General features: G+C 43.9%; 1 protein-coding gene across 5 annotated transcripts in view; it reads left to right on the plus strand.

The window, feature by feature from the left end:
• The first annotated feature begins 148 nt into the window (after window positions 1–148).
• Window positions 149–21,265, plus strand: part of pip5k1bb (phosphatidylinositol-4-phosphate 5-kinase, type I, beta b) — a 44,069-nt gene continuing 22,952 nt past the window's right edge. For 2 of the 5 annotated variants that reach the window (XM_023803305.2, XM_023803299.2), the window contains exon 1: window positions 6,240–6,429. The gene's annotated coding sequence lies outside the window, so the exon portion shown is untranslated. Of the gene's footprint in view, window positions 414–6,239; window positions 6,430–14,234; window positions 14,376–21,265 lie in introns of those variants that run through there. The other 3 variants (XM_023803301.2, XM_072705152.1, XM_023803300.2) reach the window with 3 other exon arrangements.

Below are 21,265 nucleotides of genomic sequence, written 5' to 3' on the forward strand. Positions count from 1 at the left end.
CTCACATTATTTAGTTTTGGTATCTCCATGACTGCATTAAAAAACTGGTCACCCCTTTGAATATTGGTTTGACCCTGGACAGGGCTAATTATGGAATTGGCATAACAGCTGACAGTTTCACTACAAAGTGTCTGACCTCCCAAGTGTCTTGGGGGAGGAGAGAGTAGCTGACAGCTGTATGAACAGCCCAAGACGAGCAGGTTCTAGAAAGGCGAGTGAGAATCTTCTCGTGTGTGTACGTTAGGGGGTGGGGCAAAGCCATGCCGCCTGCAGCTTGTCCCTACAATGATCCAGAACTTTCCAAATACAGTCACATCTCCGCATTCCTCGCTTTGTCGGAGCCATGGTGTCCATGAGTGACAGGAACAGAGGGATGGGCTCTTGTGCAACTGTAATTTGCATCTCAGGATCAGGTAGGTTGAACCACAACATTATTGTTAAGTTAGTGTCCTGCTGATTTTGCTCAAACACAACAACAGCAACTCAATCAGAATTTAAACAATATCAAACAATCAACAAACAACAAAGAATGCATCTTATATAAAACAAAGTCTTTAAAAGGCAAATTGAATCAATTTATTTATTAAGTATCTAGTTTTAATCCTATATCTCATAAACTGTGTAAAACATTAAACATGTGATTCTTGTTACAAGTGTTTCATATTTTCTGCAATGTCCCGATCAGCCAACATTTAACTACAGTGTTACTGTAATACAATGTATCACGTTCATAATTATAGCTATGCAGTAGGGTATGTTTATTTCAGTTTTAATGTTGCTCTAACCATTCCAAAACAATCAGACCAGCTGTAGAAAAAAAAAATCCAGAGAAGGAAGATGGGGGAGGGGTGTGGAGCCTATTTCTGGAAGTTGGTGAAGATGAGGCCACTGAATAACCTGAGATAACATAACTGGCAGCACATTAGGAGCTGCAACAGGAAATAAGGCAGAAAATATCTGTGCTTACTGACATGCTGAGCATTACATGAAAACACAGCCTCACTTAAATCACAGTGGGCAATTTCTTGAAACCTTCCTACTGCTCCTCAAGTCCTAAAGTTTCCATAGAAAACACTACGTTTTAAGACACACACACACACACACACACACACACGCTGAGATTAAGTATATACATATATCTTTATGGGGACTCTCCATTCATTTCTACAGGCATAACCCTAATCCTAACTATGACAACCTTAACCCCAACCCAGCCCTAACCTTAAACTTAAGAAACCTGTCGTGACCGATCGCAATGCACAGAGCGGTGAAGCAGGAGAGGAATACAAAGGATCAGGTAACATGGGATTTAATGGGGAAACGAAGCAGGGACATGGAACAAGCAGCACGACACAATCAGACGTGAATAGACTTCAATGACAGACCTAGGGAAACATACTCGAACGCGGACTGAAATACACAGGACCAGTCAGAAATAACACAAAACAGCTGATAACAATCGGGGTAAATGAGGGGGCGTGGCACACAGGAGGATCGGACGAGCTGGGCATCACAAAACCAAACAAAATGTAAGACTTCTGGCATTTTCAGCTTTTTGATTGCAGTCACAGATTTTTATGAAATGGAGTTTCCCCAGTGTGGACTGAAATAATATCCCCAGGTCAAAAGTACAGGTTTTCATCACCTTGAGGGGGCATTTGGTCCCCAAAATGTAATATATGCATGACTAGAAACAAACACACGCGCTCAAGTGATTTTTTTTAAGCATTTTTTAACATTTTTTTTTGCCATCCGATGTGGCTGTTTATTTGTCTCTTTGTGCCATCAGTGTGTATCCTGTGTATCTGGAAAAAAAAGCAAATGAGAAACTAAATAAAGCAAAAGCTTTGATGACAAAGCTAAAAAAAAGAGAGACACTTTGCAGCCATTGAGACAGCAGAGGTCACACGCTGCTTTGGGAAGCTGCTTTTCACTCGAGCAGTGTGCTCTTAGTCAATGAAATGTTTCTGCTCTCATTGACCTGGTGACCTGGATTACTGGAGGAGTTAATTATGATTAAGAAAAATGAGCATCCGGTTCATCCTTTTGAATTCAATGCAATTCAGTTTATTTTTATATAGCGCCTTTCACAACAACGTTCTCCCAAAGCGCTTTACAGGGTTGTGTCGTGATACATACACCATAAGTAGAGGGAGATACAGAACGGGAAAGGACGAAGGAAAGAAACTGAACAAAGAAAGAAGAAAGCCAGAAGACAACGGAGGAGAGGAGCCAAAAACTCCCAAGTAGGAAGAAAAAAGACATCTGGGGGTCCAAGGTCAACTGGCTGCCCCCCCCCCCCCCCCCCCCCACCCCCTGTACTAACATCACTGAAAACAGAAAAGAGTGGACATGCTTGCTAAAAGGGAGGTATATGCTGGAATTGTAAGAATGAAGACAAAGTCCATCAATGTGTCCGTTATCCATGTTGGCCTCTGAGGGGTGCCCAAGGCCTCTTCACCACGTTCAGCTGTGTTGGGCGGCGCTGAAAGCTGTATGTGTATCACATCCTGTCCAATGCATCTGCTACTTGTGCTCTCTTCTTCCTGGGGGAGGCTGCACGGCACTGTGACTTCTCAGTCAATAAGAAGTTATGGAAACTGCTTTTATGGACCACAAAGTGCGCCTATATCTTTGTTTGCAGTCCACTGAGTTGATCGAGGGCTTTCTCCATAACTGCGTAACCAGAACAGGGTGTCACACCTGTACTAGCCAAGCACCCACCCAGCCACACCCAGCCATGCCTCCCTACTCCACCTTCCCTCAATATTAGACACATCTGTAAATCATCAACTGGATCAGTCAGGCATAGATTAAAGGGTCCTGGTTTCAGTGGTCCGTTTATGGAGTATTGAGTGCTACACCATTCCAAGTGGTTGTTCCATGATCTGCTTTAGGCTGGTGACCCCCACTTGCTCTCCTGGGTTTCTTCTTGTTTACTGAGCGTTTGGGATTTGGTTACTTGCCTTCAATTCCTGTTATTGACCTCCATCTGTATCTGGACAACGTTTTTGGACGATTCAGATTTATTTGGATTCATTTACTTCTACCTGCTTTTTGACCCTTTGCCTGTCTGTGGACTACAACTCTAGAATTAAACTTGGAGCTCCTGCACTCCTTATCCAGCCATTACACAGAGTATCAGTGAGTCCAAAATATTGGGGGGGAGGAACATATTTTAAAATCACCTTTACTTATTCTTCCATCATAAAAAAAGTTGTACATATTTACACAGTTTAATAACTGCTGAAAAAATGCAGAAATACCTGTTATGAACTTGGGGTATGGTGTGGGCAGAATAAAGTGATGATCCTGGGATAGCTGGGTTTATTAAGAACAGAACTAACCAAACACACTGAGAACAAATATATAAAAAAACAACAACAAAGGCTACGAGAGGTGAGAATTAAGGGGAAACACACTGTGAACTAAACCATAAATGAACCTACACAGGGAAACAGGTAATAGAACACCTTGAATTAGGTGTGTTTGTTTTACTGGGTGCTGTGCACAACGAACAAAATAGCCAACATGTCACAGATGCAGCCTGTGAGGAAGAGGCTTCAGCAGCCTCAGTTTACAGGGCTGACATGCTCAGTTTATATAGATGGTACAAGAGCCTGAAGACCTAAGGGTTAATGGAGGGCATTGTGGCTCAGGTGGCAGGAGGAGCTTGTGTTCTCCATCCTTGTGTGCAAAGGTACCCTAGTTTCCCCTCACAGCCCAAAAACATCCAGTTAAATGAAGTAACACCTTTTTGTGTGGGCATGTATGAATTACATTGTGGGGACCAACTATGACAGAAACCTGTTATTTTGACTGAAACTGAATGAGTGCAATAAAAATAAACCAAAAAAGTCACAAGTATTGTATTTTATTTGGTTACTTATGGCTAAGGTTGCCATACTTGGTATTACGGTTATGCCCATAAAAATGAATGGATAGTCCCCAAAAAGATATAGGTACCGTAGCTTGTGTGTGTGTGTCTGTCTGTGCCCTGCACTAGACTCTGCGTGGGAAAGGATTAATAATGTAATGCTTTGGATTGCATAATATCATTATGGTTTTCTTTATCTTTCTTTATCTTTGTGAACTTTAACCATCTTCAATCTGCCTATTATCAACGGCATGCAATACTACTGGTTGCAGAATCAGTAATATTAAGGAAGAGATCTCATTTACAGTGTGTGTAACATGGCTATAAATAATAATGGTTTACATTTGGAAGTTTTATTATTTTCAGCATTTGTATGACAGTCACCTGTCTCGTGTTTATTTCATGAACATGAGTGAGGAATCTAGTTCTGACTAATTAGGACACTATAATCTGATTCTAACTATTCATGCTAAAAACCAACACAAAACCCACAGTGTTGTGTTTACCTAAGTCCTGCAGGAAATGAGTTGAGTGGCAATTGCTTCATTGGAGATTCCTGGACACTTTTCTACACAATTATCAGAGACCGGATATGTTGCTAGGAAACCGCTGAACTGTTTTGAGGAGCTCTGCCTTGAGCTTACCTAGGCTTATATAAGGGAACGCTGATATCAGGAAAGTGGTCAATACTTTGGTATTCTCAAATAAAAAATGAAATTGTTGTTCCTTTTGTGGTTCTAATTAGAACCTCAATGCCTTTCATTTCAACGCCAATCCAACCTTAATCTCTGATATTAGAACCAAGCATGGACAATACATTTGACTTGTGTTTTTATAGAATTTTGATTTCTTCTGAAAAACAGCGATATAATTTTTAAACATAATTCTTCTGTAAAACGGACCTCTGCAATTCCTTGGCATTTCTTCTTGGTTTTGCATTGATTCTAGAATAAAGATTTAGGGAAGCTATATTCATACGAATATACACATAGAATCGTGAATGTCAGTTTCATTAAGACAATATAAATAACTGGTTTTGATATAAACATGGTGCCATGGATAACACATCCATCCATGTTCTGACCTGCTTATCCTACTGGGTTGTGGGGGGGGTCGGGATCCTATCCTGGATGGGGGGCCAGCCCATTGCAGGGCACACTCACACACCAGTCATGTGCACATGCACACCTATGGGCAATTTAGGAACTCCAATCAGCCTTAGCATGTCTTTGGACTGTGGGGGGAAACCAGAGTACCCAGAGTAAACCCCACGACAACATGGGGAGAACACACATGTAACCCAGGAGGAAGCTTGAACCCACATCCCAGAGGTGTGAGGCAACTGTGCTAACCACTGCACCACCATGCCACCACTGCCATGGAGAACCAGGAGGAAAAAAATCAGATGTCTTTATGTCACTACATCGATAATTATGAAGAGGTTTGTATTTTCTTTTTTAACCGTCTCACTGGGTTTTTGGAAGTAACTCACTTCAGCTGCGAGCGGTCCTCCTTTTGCTAACAAGGCCGAAAACATGCCACCTAAGGAACCTGCTTAGCGATCTTGCCACTAGATGGCGCACATTGCGACAAAATAAATGCGCTGTGCAATGACATGAATCCATAAAAAAGGACTATATATATATATATATATACACACACACACACACACACACACATCTGAAGAAAAAAGCACTGAGTGTTCTGTTCGAGGGACCCATGCAAATTTTCAACCGTCTGGACCATTTATGCACCCAATACATCATGGAATGGATTATAAAGTGACATAACTGACCACTTGATATTTAAACTAAACTGAATATATATGTCCGTTTTAGACACGTATCTCATAAAAGTCATATGGAAATTATATACACGCAGCTTAAAAGGTATCTCACTCCCGAACCTATTAGTCCAAATATATTCAAAATATTAGTCTAAGATTTGAATGTTATACTATAATGCCTGGATAGGCTACAGACTCTGCAATTACATATAAGTTAGCCAAACATGACAAAATAACGCGGTTGATTTTCGTTTTCAGAACACAACTATCTGTTAACAATTGCCTTATATTTCCTAACTACTGCGTGGGAAAAAAAATTATGGCATACTGATCGCTTCAGCTACAGTGAGCTATTAACGAAACAGGCATTTTCCGCTGAAGCAATATTGTCAACGACCTATAAACGTCTTTGCAGCCTTTTACTTTTCGGTTTTCTGAAATAAAGGAATAACAACCGGGGTGATCCTGGAGGTACGGCGTGCCTTGGTACTGAAATGCTTGGCGATGAGGAATCCGGGTTGGGGAGCGCCGAGCGCAGCCTGGGGGGCGGGGACTGTCGTCTCCCTGCGAAGGACTGCCTGTTCCTGCATAGTGGCAGTGCGAGTCGGCGAACGACACCGCGGCGCTGCCTTCTCACATATGCTCGCTAAGCAGGAGGATTTCTGGAATAACACGGACCCCCGAGATCAGAAGACAACCACAAAAAACAGTCGCCGCTAAGAAACGCGTTTCTCTGACTCCGCAAACAGGCGAACCGACTGGTAAGGTAAGGAATGATTAAACCGACTTCCAGAAGTTACGGCGATTCCACCTGTCTTTTCGTTCCCTCTTAGCTGGCTACGTGAGCCAGGTGCCATAAAAATAAACTTCCTTGCCAACTGGCCTTGCCTTCTAGCCTGGACAGCTCATTAATTTGCAGATGGCGAGCTGACTTCGGTGGAGGGGATCTTAGCCAGCTGTGACAGGGGTGCATCTAACATTAAATTAAATAAGCGTCACGGTTACAAGCAGCAACGCGAACAATAACATCGTGTTCCTTCGTAGCTCCCCTGGATGTCGCGTTTTCCCGTCTGTAGTAAACAGCTGTTACATTGGGCTGCTGCATTAGCGGTTCCTCTGAAGTCGTCCCTCGGCACAGCATCCAGATGTGGGAAAGGGATCCAGTTGTGGAACGTGAAAGTGACGTCATAATGCAGGTTATTACGAAAAGGCGCGAGCGGGTTAGATAAAGTAGCGGAAAGACAGCAAAAGACGCGCTTGTTGCATCGCTGAGTTTTTCAAAATCCCTTTTGCTGATGTGCAGTTTTCTGGAACAACGGGTCCAGTGACTTAACAAAAACTTCAGGTCACCGAGTACACGTGCCATGCCTTAATACTGAAGACAAGTTAGTAGAAGTCAGAGATGCTAGGATTGGGGAAGTTTGGGCGCCTTCTGGGGCAGAAGAAACCGTCTTGTGACATTTTTCTTGGTAAACAGGCCCTTTATAGTGGAAATGGTTGCTCCTTTCCGGCAATATAAGCTTCAAAGGAACCGGATTGTGCAAAGTAATGTAACCCTTTACGTAACATGTTACTAGTTTATCTCTTTTGCTATAAGAAGTCATTCATGACATCATACATAACATTTCTGAAGAAACATTTAAACAATACTTTAAAAATGAGGACAAGTATATTACATTCTCAGACGCCTAATAAGTGTAGATTCATTTGCATGCTTCTGTGAGACGATCATGCCATAATTCACCTGCATAATTAATATATTATCGTTTCCAGTTGACGAGATCATGTTGAAAACCCAAGAAAATGTATGATCTCTTGCAGGATTGGCACAGGCTTGTAATCTGGAGGTCTGAGTTGATCATTTGCAGTGATGTGCCTATAATCCTCAGTTAGTTGCCCTGGTAGAAATGACCCTTTATTTTCAATCTGCACACAAGTGCACTTCTCTTCACATACCCCATTCTGCACTCTATGAGGAGGGGGGGGGGTTTAGCACAGCGTGCAGCAGCCCTGCAGCTGGGGGTTAAGGGCCCACAGGCATGTAACTATCCTGCCAAGTCTGGGGTTCAAATCAGCAGCCTTCAGATGACAGGCAGAGAGGCTTAGCCTACTGAACGACACACCAACAGCGCAAACTATGTCGCAGATACATTTTATGAACACTGACAGCAGGTCCAGATCCAGTTAACTGACTGTCAACAATTTAGTTTATTTTGCATTCTCTGCCTGTCCCTCCCACCCCCCAAGCACAGGGTGCGCTGACAATTTGAGTATCACAACAGGGGTGATTGCCCGGGGGTGCCGTCCACGGGTATATGAGAATATGGTGGGAGGGTGCTCCATTTGACCCCACCCCCCACCAGCAGACAGTCGCATCCAGAATCACCCTGGCACTGTTTCCCATACATGCCGGACATGTCAGATCTCACAGTCTAAGGCGCAGGCGTTGCTGATCGTGCTGCAGTGGGGTGGGGGCCATTTCCTGTAACCCAGGAAATCGTGAACACCTACGCTGCAGTCTGAAACTAACCAGCATGACCTGATGATGTCACGCACGATGTAGCTTGCAGTTAGGTGGACATGTTCTTCGTAGTCATAGAAACCAAAGATTAAACCTGTTGCTCTATCTATCTATCTATCTATCTATGTATCTATCTATCTATCTATCTATCTATCCATTCATTTTTGAAATGATATTTCTATTGTTACGCACAGACTCAAATTAATTGGTATGCTTCAGTGGACGTTGGGAAGCCATTCATTTGCCCTGCTCGCGTGCGGCCTCTCGTGTCTTCACGTGATGCCTTTCTTACAGAAGTGCGTCCATCCAGTTTGTCCCTGACCCCGGTCCACAGCATCCCTGGTTCTCTGGCTGGTGATGAGAGCCCCGTTTTGCCTTCTGCAGTCTGCAGGTTGTTTTTGTCCACCGGTTTTGATGGGTAAAACGTAGCAAGGGAAAGGCGTATTCAGCCGTGTTTGGCAGCGACGCTGAGTGGAATGTTTTCTTCCTGATGTGTCCGTTCCTTCGATACCGGATTCGCATAGTATTGTAGGAGCCCCATTGCAGGCAGCGTGAGGATCGCTTTAGAGAGGCCTGGTCCGCTCTTTTAGCAATCTCCATGGCAACACAATGCATTCCACTCTGGACTCCCAGTCACCTCTGTCCAGATGGACCGGCTGTCATTGTGTTTGCCGCTGAACACTTAGCATTGGGCTCTGTTTGGCTGCATGTGTTGAATGATTCCCCCGTGGTCTGCTAAGGAGAATGGGTGACGTACCTCCAGCTCACCGAAGTGAGGTACGTCTCACATGGCAGCTGCTGTGCTCCTGTGATGCATTGAGGGAAGTTGGTGCTGTGCCCAGGAGGGGTGTGTATTAGAACCTCCCCTCCCTTATAGGCTGTTGACTTATATCCCGGTTCTCCAGCTCTGTCTTTACGACCCGGGGGTTCACAGTTCTGGCTTGGGGAGGTTCCCCATGTTCAGGTTTTACTGCTCTCTTCAAACCACTAACAATGTCATCAGGGACGCTGAGGACACTGGAATTATTCAGTTTAGGGAATTAATTAGCTCTTTCCAGCTTGTGGGCACTTTGGGTAGAATAAAATCCTGCGTATATTCCAGTCTGCCATGTTCTGTACTGGGAGCCTCTGGCTCAAACCATGTGAATTAGTTGAAAATAGGAGAAGGTGCTGACCCTACAGTGCAGAAACACTGTTGTTACTCACTGTTGTCTGGTTGTTACTCACTGTTGTTTGGTTGTTACTCACTGGAGTTTTATGGGAGAAAATGGACCACAGAGTGTAACGAGCGAGCCCCCCGCTCTCTGTGACATGAGTTTGGAAATACGGCCCATTTACGCTTCGCCGTTTGGGAATATCTCTCAGCTCTCTGAATAATTTATTACTTCACTGGTACTCATAGCAGACACTTAACATACCTTTTAAATATTGCAACGTACAAAGTATATAGTGCTTTTTTGTTTTGTTTTTTGTACCAGTTTTGAGGTGTGCTCAAGATGTTCTCTAGTTGCTGTGATCTCTATTAAATTAACAGGTCTTTCATGCTAATTTCTCAGCTTCCTGTTGAAGTTGTCATCACTTGTTATTGTTTCCTGGACATGAAAAATTGTATGATGGAAGCAGAACCGTTTAAATTGCTGAAGGCCATTTCTGCTGGAAAAAATGCCTTTCATTACAAGACAGTTTTGTTTACACCCTCTGTGTATACAGATGCACGTTTTGTGAGGCCTGATGGGTAAATTTGACCTTATTACATTTCAGGAAGGTCCTGTCCCACACAGGGAAGGGTGATCTTTACTACAATGCCACATGTTTGGTTGAACTTCACTTGAGACGTCCGCTCAATTGCTGCCTCTCCGGTAAGGCTGCAGGTGCAGTGGGCAGGTTGCAGATTTACTTGTTTGCCATAGATAGAAAAGGTCATTGTAGGAGGAGGTTTGAATAAGAAAAGCAGCCGATGCAAATTGTGTCAGATTGAAAACAGAGTCGCCAGGGAGACGGCGGGCAGCGGGTGGCGTCCCATATGTGCGCTTCAGATATCGATCGAGTTTAAGTATTACTCTCTGATTGTATCATGCCTTCTAAACGTAAAATGACAAGCAAGCTGGACAAAACTTTCAGTATAACTGCCTTAATCAAACAATCTGTCTGGTAATGGAAAGTTTGTTTGCTTGTTTAATTTTCCAAAGAAATACATGATTATTCAGTCACAGTATATTGTCCTAGTTTTAATTGTTGGCTTTTGGTTATTGTAATGGCTCTGCTTAATTTGTGTTTAGTTTCAGTTTATTCTCTCTATCTCTCTCTCTCTCTCTCTCTCTATATATATATATATATATACATATATATATATATACACACACACACACACACACACATATATACACACACACACACATATATACACACACACACACACACACGTTGGTACTTTTTTGGTTGATTTTGAACATGCTATATAAATAAATTTGACCTTGACCTTGCTTTACAATTGGAAATGCTTCTGAATGCTTATTTAGACTGATATCTGATACTGAACTATTCAGCCATATGACAATTACAAACACAAGTGCAGTTTGCAAAGAGGTACCAGACCTGAATGGGAATCTCATCAAAGTGGTGAGATACCTCCTGATCCTGGGGAAATCTCGTTTTAATGCCGTCTGACACTGCACATGTTTGTGAGCCTCGTCTGGATAAGATGCCTACACACCCCCCTCTTCCCCTTTGATCACGCATGATCATGTTCCTCCTAAAAGGAGAAATACAGTTTTGTGGTTGTGTGAACCAGTGGTGGGTGGGATGCAGTGTCGGCCCAGTTTAGCCCATTGTCTGCCGCTTTAGTCTGCACTGCACAGAGGCTCCCCTTTGCTTCCTATTTCCCCTTATAGCCTGTTTTCTCTTTAGAGTCACTTTTATTTTTCCCCATGTTTCTGTTTGTGTTCCCATTTGTGTGGTGACAGTGTGTTTCTCTTCTGTTATTTTGTAATAGTTTCTGTAATGTGTTACGCTTATCACAGCGTTGTTTTCATTCATAAGAATGTCACTGAAAGCTGATTGAAAAATGGATAGTTTAAAGTAGAATTTAGCCTCATTTGGTTTTAATGTTGCTTCCATTTGAACTAATTGATTTTAAGTAATGAACAGTATTTTGGTTTTTTTGTACCTAGCTGGGCAGGTTCTCTTTTTCTGTTTTCTTTTACTGCTAAGTTTAAATACCCATGTCCAAGCATTTCCAGTAAATGCTTATTTCCATTCAAGCCATGGAGACCCAGAGTCTGCTCTGGGAAGCGTGCGGACGGGCCACACCCTTATCCAATCACCTGTTAGGATCCTCTGTTCTCCTTGGAAGCTTGCTCTCTGTGGATTGTGGGAGGAAGCCAGAAGACACTCCGATAAACACGAGCATGCAAACTCCACACAAAGGGAGCCGGGGTCGCATTCAAAGCCTCACACCTGGAAGGGTGGGTGGGGGAGGGGCAGCTGGATCGGTCTCCACACCACCTGTCCCCGCACGTAAATACAGCGGGAACGTGTCTCCTCTTCCCACGATCTCCGGCGTCTGGGGAACATTGTACTTTGGCGGAGCAGTCTGACGTTAGGTGCCAGGCATGCTCTGGGTCTGCGTGAACTCCGCTTAGGCTGGCTGCCGGGCAGAACTGCACGTCTGCGTTCAGGAAGGGCTCCGTGTTGCTACCGTTCAGGCTGGAGGGGCCCCAGCCAGCTCAGTTTTCCTACACCTTTGCCAGCTCGCTGTCATAGATGCTGAAGAGCGATCGGAGACCCAGTCTTCCCTCCATCTCCCCTCATTCTCTCTGTCTTCTTGGCATTGTACTTCTTATATGCCTGTTTTTACTCCTAATACCAAAAAGTGTTTAAACATCTAAGGTGGCTTTGAAGTCTGAATTTCTGTTAATTTCTGCTTTCAAAAGGCTTTTATTTATGATTAGCTTGATTATGTTTTTACATCCAGCACCACCCAGAGATTATTGCTTCGGGGAGGTCGTATTTTATGGGTGTTTCATGTCCATGGTCTTTATGTTTAAGAAATAATAGCTTTTGTCCCATGTAGCTAATAGCTGATGTATTTAAGCATATTGTTTAACGTGCCGTGGCTATCCTCAGGGCAGGCTGTCTTCGTCTCACTCACTCCTCAGTAATGAATCTATTCACTTCTGCTTGTCTTGTTCTCATATTTTCTGGTGTTTTGCCTGAGTGTTTATTTCCCCCTGCGTGTGAGCACCCTTTCATCGTGTGAGAAGCAATTTAGTCACAGAATCTGCCACTGTTTTGAATCACTCCATGGTTTGATTTCTTTGGCAGGTTCATTTGTGTTTTTTTTTTTTTAAAGCTTTTCTTGGTGGAAACATTTATAAAGTATGTAGGAAGGTAGTCTGGGTGGACATTAGACTTATATGTTGTTGGGTTTTTTTGCAATAAAAATCAGTATAAATCCTCCCATCTGCTGATTGTGGTCAGGGTGCTGGGTTGGCCTGGAGCTTATCCCACACAGCACAGGCTACAAGGCAGGATGCACTCTGGACAGGATGCCATTCCACCAGAAGGTACAATGAACATGCAAATCACTCTCTGTCTTGGCCACGCTCTTTATGCAAAAGAGTTGTTTATACAGAGGAAATTTGTGCTGATGTAAATGACTGGCGGTAGGTTCCTCAGTGTTCGGGGAAAACTGAAGTGCTAAGAATGTTGCTGGGCAGGGAATCGGTTGCAGACACGGAAGTCTTCCTCACATATAAACGCCGCATTCGGGTCAGTTGGCGTTAGACCCCGGCACGTCGCTCTGGCCTCGCTTCTCCCCGACTCTTGGTCTTGCTACCTTTCCAGGCTCCGTATGTGGATCTTTCAGTTTTCCCCTCTGTTTTTACCGTTTGTTTCTGCCGCTCCGGTTTCCCCTTGCAGTCCAGAAACATACAGTTGACTGATGTGGTGCATAGTGTGTGGTTGTGCGTGTGATCCTACGATGGACTGGCGTCCCCACCATGCTGTCCCCTGCCCTGTGCCCTGCGATGGACTGGCATCCCCTCCAGACTGTCCCCTGCCCTGTGCCCTGCGATGGACTGGCATCCCTTCCAGGCTGTCCCCTGCCCTGTGCCCTGCGATGGACTGGCATCCCCTCCAGGCTGTCCCCTGCCCTGTGCCCTGCGATGGACTGGCATCCCCTCCAGGCTGTCCCCTGCCCTGTGCCCTGTGATGGACTGGCATCCCCTCCAGGCTGTTCCCCTGCCCTGTGCCCTGTGATGGACTGGCATCCCCACCAGGCTGTCCCCTGCCCTGTGCCCTGCGATGGAGGGTCCAGAGGCCGCATGGTTACAGAAGGTGGATGAATGGATTTTAACAGTGTTTATGCCCCATTTTTATAGGGTTGGTTTACATTTAACATATTTAGCAGCCACTTTTATCCAAAATGATTTACATCATCAAGCAGGGTGACCAGTCCCTGCACTATTTGGCGATAAAGGGCAATTTTCTTGTCATCGTTCTCACCTCTACCATAGCACTTCAGGAACAGTTTTGCGCTTTCATTTGTTTCTTTTTTCCTTTGATGGTTTGGGATGCTATTCTCCTTAATGTCTGCTTCTCCACTTCTGTCCTTCGCTCGTCCGTCTCCAGCGCCGAGCTGATTTCTGAAATGCAGGCTCCTTCCTAGCCGTGTTACATTGCCCATCCCAATCCTCTCCTCTTCCTGGAAGCAGTCCCTGTAGTTCCTTCCAGCAGTTCATGAATAAATGTACTTTGGACTGTCTTATGATGTTGACGGGTGAGGGTAGTCCCTTCAAACTAAGCCATGACCTGCATGCTCAACTAACAGGGCTTGTTCCCCCCGTGGCAGTTTTCCTTAGCTTTAACACAATGACAGTTTTGTAGCTGCCCGCGAGACTCACGGATTTATGAAAATCCCACGTCTGTGATTCTAAGACTCTTGTGTTTTTTTCTTTTTGTTTAGCTGCCTGTTTCTCTGGCCCCGTGTCTCGCTTTGCTGGCTGCTGCTTCCCCGCGTCCCCATTAGTGTCTGGTATTTGGCCCTTTCGCTTGTCACATGGGCCCTTGTTGTTTTGCCCTCCTACCACCAAATCGCCCCTCAAACGAGTTATTGCTGTTAACGCAGCCGCCGCCCGGACACGCGATTCTCAGGAGGGAGCCGCCAGCGTTTGCCTGGCTGCCAGTTTAAGGTGAGGAGAAATATGAGCATTTTAACCTGATTGATTGTTTTGGTGTGTTTGTGTGTGTGACTCTGCAGCGCGTGAATGTTTTAGCCTGACTAGCCATTACATCTCTGTTACAGGGATAGGAGACTCGCCCGTCACTTTTCTTAAAACTCCCTCATTTGAATTTTTCCAATTTGGTTTCCCATTTGAGCAAATATAGGCTGAGACATTTTGACTGTCAGAAAGGAGGGGGTTGCCAGGGAGACAGAGAGAGTATACACCATCCTTTGGTGTCTGGTTTGTGTATATTTTGCTGTTCTGTGTGCACTTGCGTCTCAGTTTACATACTGGGTGTTTCTTTATGTTCTGTCTTAGTTGCCACACCAACGCCTTAAACCTGCATCGGTCGTTCGCTGTATGCCCTGTGTATTTAGTCAGGGGTAGTCAGGGAGGTGTTTTACAGCCGTGAAAATACAGTAGGGCTGGTTCCTGTGGGAAATGTCTTGAGGGGAGATGAATTTATCAAAGACACGGGACCCTGCTGTCACTTTGCGGGCCGCTGTGGACTTTCAGGCAGGCGTCCGACTTCTATCGATGTTACCGTGACGATATTAATGGATGCCTCGGGTGATGAATCATAGTTTAGACACTTAACCGCTTATCTCATTGCATATTATGTTCTATAATTAAAATGCTGTTTCCCTGAAGCAGCACAGACTGCGGTTCGCTTGATGTTCTTTACCAGTTCGCGGGCGTCGCTCCTTTATTTATTTACTTTATTTGTTTGTTTGGCTTCCTTCTGTCTATGTGTTGTTGGCCCTTTGGGTTTCATGGAAGCAGCCAGGGGTGTCTGTGGTGTCCCTGAAAGTGGGAGGGGAGAGGATTATCACGGCGTGCTCTGTGAATTGTGGCCGGAAGCAAATCCTAATGGGGAGGGCCGTAATGCCTAATGGTGGGGGACATTTGGCATGAACCTCTGTGTATGTTCATGGTTTCCACTCCTGTCTACATCCTGAGGGACCCTTAGGGCTCTGAGTTGGTGATTGGGCTGAAGGGAAAGGCAGTCCTGTAGCAAGTAGGTGTGCAGTGCCCCCCGATTATTATTATTATTATTATTATTATTATTATTATTATTATTATTATTATTATGTGCAACACTGTTCCTCCAGAAAGTCTTCTGTCTCCTCCTAACATGTCCCTTGTTCCATCTGGTTGCTGGCCGTCCTCGTCTAACTCCAGCCATCTTTCCCAAGCTTTATAGTTGTTTTCCGAGTGTTGGCTCTTCTCACAATATGCCCAGAACAAGGTTATTTGTGCTTGTGTAAGATGAAGTTTTGTTCTTGATTTGGCCTAGACCCACTTGTTTGTTCTCCATGCGGTCTTTAGCATCCTTGAACGTCTTTGCTGGCGCTGATCTCCAGCTTCGTCATTGTTCAGCTTTCCTATCTACTCGCTCGTGTAGTGACCGATTCGCCGGACCGTTATCTAGAATTAAACGTACAAAACAAAATGAACCGCTCCGAACACAGATAAGATGAAATACTGATGCTGCTTTTAACTGTGTAATGAACAGATAAGCTCCAGGAAAAAAGTAAAAGTAAATAAATTGGCACCCCCTCCATATAAGCATGAAACCAAGAGGTTTCCCTTATATCAGTTGTAGTCTTTTCATGCTGGCCCAACCACAAAGCCATGTATCCATGTATGATGGAACACCTTTGCCCCTGGTCTACCATCCTCGCTACACCAGCTGGCGTTGATAGATCAGTCCACAATAGAGTTACTTGGAAATGTCAGTCCTTGGAAACCTAAAAAGTTGTTTTGCCATAGCTAAAACTTGCACAGAATGCTAAGGCGAGGTCATTGTTAGGGGATTGGATCACCAATTGGCTTTCAGACTAAATGTCATTTTGAGCTACTTTGACTGTTATAGATACTATGTAATAGATTCTGTATATTTTCAATTCTCATATTCATATAATTGAACAAATACTCCTTTGTATGGTAAAACAATGCCAGACTGGGGCCTTTAAATGAGCCCCCCGGGGGGGGGCAAACTCTGTTCTCCGAGCCTGAATTATCGTAAAGTCTGGGCCAGTTGCACATGGGTTGTGCTTAAGTGACTGAGGTTTTACATGTTATGACATCAAAGAAACATCTGCACTTTGTAGGTTCCTCCATCCCTGGCTTCCAATGATCTTTGATATAATTTCGCTTATTAATATTTCATGTGTCGGTCACGTCGGCCATTGTCGGCTTGGGTCTGTCAATCGTCGCTCATTGATGTAGCCGCGGTTTCTCCAACGCCATCCCACCCCCTGCCGCTATGCTTCTGCTGCCACGGGACCCTTCTGTTTGCTTTTTGTCGTCGTTAAGCTCCGTTCTTCTGTTTATCTTTCGGACATGAATTTCCGTCCGTGCTCAGGCACCTTTTGTCATCCGCAGTGAACGATACTCCACCTTCCTACCCCCTCGTAGAAACGACTGAAGGTAGTTTGTGGGGAAGACTTCTCCGCTGAAACGTTATTCTTTCTGTAAGCTGTAATTGTTTTAGTTCTTCTAAAGCTATAGGAAAATCGTAAGCTCTTGTAAAAATAAACATATTACGCAAGCATGTATATTGTGGCTATAAAAACTTTATTTCATTGTCTGAATCAATATTCACCTCTATGATTTAATGTTTGATAAAAGATCCATTGGCACCAGGTACAGATGGGTGATTCTCTCCGACCTTTGACCTTCGGGCATTGGATTCTTCTCCTATTCCCCACTGCACAACAGAAGGGGAACAGAAATTTTTAATTCTCCTTTGGATTCTTAATTGAATTCCGGCCCAGGCCACTGTAGGAAATTGACTTTTTTATTTTTAAGTCCTTTCAATGTGACATTTTGCTGTACGCTTCAGGTCACTGTTCTGCAGGAAGATGAATTTTCTCCCAAGTCCCCAGTCTCTGGTGGTTTGTAGCAGGATTTTCTGCAAGACTCCTCTGTACCCTGCGACGTCCAAGCAGTCCCTGAATCAGGAAACACCTGCCTTGATTGACCAGCCTGATTCTCAGTGCAGCTAGGATTTATGCACAGAATTAGCTCTATGTTAAAATGGCACTTAAACTTGAGGGCAAAACGGACCATTTCACTCTCATCAGACTATAAAATGCTTTTCCACTTGGGTGCAAAACTCTCACATGAGTGCAAGAGCTGATGTGAGTTTTTTTTGTTAACAAATTCACCATCCATTGCATGGCACATGCACACGCGCATACAATCATAGCCTAGTTGCATATCTTTGGTCTGTCAGAGGAAACCAGGAAAAAAACTTGCATGACACAAGGAGCACGTACTAACTCTGCACATACAGGGCAGAGGTGGAATCTGAAGGTTCAACTCCAGAGGAGTGAGTCTGTCCATCCATCCATCCATTCATTATCTCCTGCTTAATCCGAGGTCGGGTCGCCCCAAATAAATTCCATTTCATCGTTTCGGTTTGATTTTGTACACGGTATGTGTGTGGCTCTGCAAGTTAGACCCCTGTGCTTGTGATTGTAAGGTTTTAGGTTCAAATGCCACTGCTTATTGAGCAATTTTTTTTTGTCACTGGGCCTTTGAACATGTCCTTTAATTGCTCCAGGGGCTAGCTGACAAAAGTTAAATTAGTAAATGTAATGGATATAGTTTTGTAAACCTCATGAGCCTAACAAGGTTTGGGGAATGCATGAAGAGCATGATAAAAATTAAAGTACAATAATGCAGCTTCTGTACATGCTTCCCTCTGTACACCAAGCCTTATTGTTTGGTTTTGATTAAAGTTCATTTGACTTTATCAGAGGAGATGTTTTCACAGCTCAGTCGTGAGCCTCAAGGAAAAACAACATGCAAAGCAAACATTGGCCTGCAGTGGCACCAGAGTGACCCTGCAAAAGCCGAAGACTGACATTGATACAGGCAGTGTGAAGGGCAGCTCTGGGGGCAGCGGCTGTGGCTTGGGAGGGGCTGTGGCGTGTTTCATGCTCTCTCTCTTGCTCCATTCTTGTTTTTTAAGGCACTTGGTTTTGGTGTTTCGTTCCTCAAAGATATCTATAGGTCTGCTTGGCATACAAACAAGAATGGCAGAACCTGGAAGCAATAAATACATAAATTATGTGACTGATAAGGTGATCTTCTAGCAAACTATCTACTGTAGCAGTGTCCAGTAAAAGGAAAATACCAGAAAATAAGTCAGGCAGATGTGTAAGTAGACGAAGGAGTTTCTCGAAGTAGAATAAGTTAGACAGCGATCAGCAATGCAGTCCAAGTACAGACCTGTGCGGCTGCTGCTTGGATTATTTTGCTGTAATTGAATGCATATAAGCCAGTATAACAGCTACAGTATTTAATAATGCATCTTTGCCTGGCTCCAGGCCACAGGAAATCTATCAGCGTGCTCAAATCATTCTTTCGCAACATAGTGGCCATTTTTTGTAACATGCAGACTATTTCAATAGCATTGCTGAGAAGATACTGTTACACTTGTATTTTTGTTTACGATTTTTTTTGTCATAAACATGCTCAAAACCTAGGACAGTTGTAGGACTGTGCACCTCCGGTATTGACTGCTACACTGTAAACAGTGAGTATAAAGCAGCCATGCCCAACCTGGTAGAGGATCCTTTGCCTCACTTGCCCTTTATCACTTTCCACGTGACTATCACTTTCCACGTGGCATTCCTAATGTGATATCCATGTACATGTGGCTTAAACAGGCACGTGGCCACATAGTAAAATAACGGCTTTGAACCCTCCACTCGTCCCCTGAAATTTGTTACCGATCACGCAAATAGCCAAGCGGGCTGGGGGGGTGGCAGGATGGGCATGATATTGTAGTTTTGCCAGTACCCCTGCCACCTTTCCTTACTGTTTTCAGCCCACCACCAAAACTCCCATCCTTACAAAGACAGCGCTGACAATCTCCAGGGCCTCTGAAAGATGGCAGTGGCTCCGTCCGCCGCAACTCAGAGTCGCATAACCAGGTTACTATGGCAACCCCTCTACCGTGTTTGTGTTTATATTTGTGGATGCAGCAAGAATTCCTATCACTGTCCAGGTGTGGAGGGGGATAGTTTTAATTAACTTATAAGGGAGTTTTGATTTTAATTTCTTTCAGCTGTGCTATATCATAAAAAATTGGACTGTACTGATTTTGCTTTTTTATGATGTATCCCTTTGCGTTCGGGCTGCCATAAGCCAGACCCTGCAGATCCAGATTTCGCAGCAGTGATTTCATTTGTGATTTAGATTTCCTCACATTCTACAGTGAAGGGTGAATTACTTTTTTCAAGACGCTAGAGTTTCCATCGCTGGTTGTTCTTCTGTGCACGATGATTAGAACCCAGAGTCATGATGTCTTCTTTATTATCTAAAATTCATGAAGTCTGCATTCCAATAAAAAATAAACAGTGATTATCACAATAAATAGGTTAAAGGGGAAAATCTTCCAAACAGATTCTGAAACCAGGAAACCATCCCGTTGTTCATTCATCACTGGCCAATGCTGTGTTTTCAGCGTGAGGAATCAGCACATTTAAATGATTGGATCAGTTCATTTATTGTCCTAATATAAAGACATAATGATTAGTGCCACTTACACATTCTGGTAACCCTGCAGAGCTTTCTCCCTCCTAGTCCAGCCAAACGGGTTTTTGTTCCTCTCACTCCTTTTTTCTCTTTGCAAAGTGTGCGATACCTGTTTATATACGTAAAGGTAAAGTGCTCTGGGGCGACTTTGTTGGGAAGGAGCACTTTACAAAAATAAACAGAAGCGAAATGCGGTTCTGTATATGTATACAATGGTGATTAATGTGACGCAGGGTGTGGAAATATCAAAATGCGTGCAGACAGAGCTGAACCTGTTGGTGATTCTTAGCAGATTGCGTTCTGAAAAGCGTCATCTGTCATTCTGGGGAAAACTAATTCTGCTGTCTGGAGCTTAATATGCATGGTCCAAATATTATGATACAAGTTTATTTGAACTGGCTTGAAGCTTCAAAATATGTTTTCTTTTTCTGCGAGGTCAGGCATGAATTAAGTTATAGCAACAAGTCACCTCTTTGGCAGGGGGGCTGTGGTCTTAGAGTGTCTTATCGACGTAGATCAGTCGTGGCCCCCCTCTTTCCTGAAAACTTTCATTCCAAGCTCTTTAGAGTGTCTTCTGTGGCTAGGAGTATTTTTCTTGTATTTTTATGAAAGTTAAAATGGGAGCCAATGAGGTTGCAGAAGATAAACATCACATATTTCCAGTAAAAGGTATTTTTCATAAGAAATTCCAGAACAGAAGAGGCATCAGACATGAACCATCACAGACATTCTCTACCAGTGAAAAATAAGAGACTAACATGCAGGAAGAACTTATAAATGTGACAGGGAGCAGTTGAATCACATGATCACGTGTGTTCATTATATGAAAGCCAAAAGTCTAAATTGTAGATGTTTTAGTCATGTGGTTTTGGTCCAGAGTCAGGGGCTGCATCCATGGCCCTTAGTCTCTTGGGATGATGGTGGCTGAGACGATGGTGACTTCCACATTTTTTATTTTATTTTGCTTGACCAGAAGCTAAATTATGTCCGAATGCTGCAGTAACTCAAATGGAAATGGCATGTATTAAGTCAAATGGTGTTTTATATTTCATGACCATGCTGTGCAGCTCTATCTAGAAGTTTACTTTAGGATCAGGGCAGCATGGGAAGTCGCAGGTCCAGGCTTTTGTGATTCAGCTCTGACATCAATGCGTATTGGATCAGATGGATGGATGGATGGATGGATAATGTGTGGGAAAGTCATTCTGTGGTTTTACTTGGGGGGTTGTTGGTTGCTGTTTGCACACTTAATACAGTTGATTTTTAGTTCATCCCTGCTTGTTTAGAGGAAACAAATGATAAGA

This window comes from Paramormyrops kingsleyae, chromosome 2, assembly GCF_048594095.1.
Source record: "Paramormyrops kingsleyae isolate MSU_618 chromosome 2, PKINGS_0.4, whole genome shotgun sequence".
In the NCBI taxonomy this organism is placed as follows: Eukaryota; Metazoa; Chordata; class Actinopteri; order Osteoglossiformes; family Mormyridae; genus Paramormyrops; species Paramormyrops kingsleyae.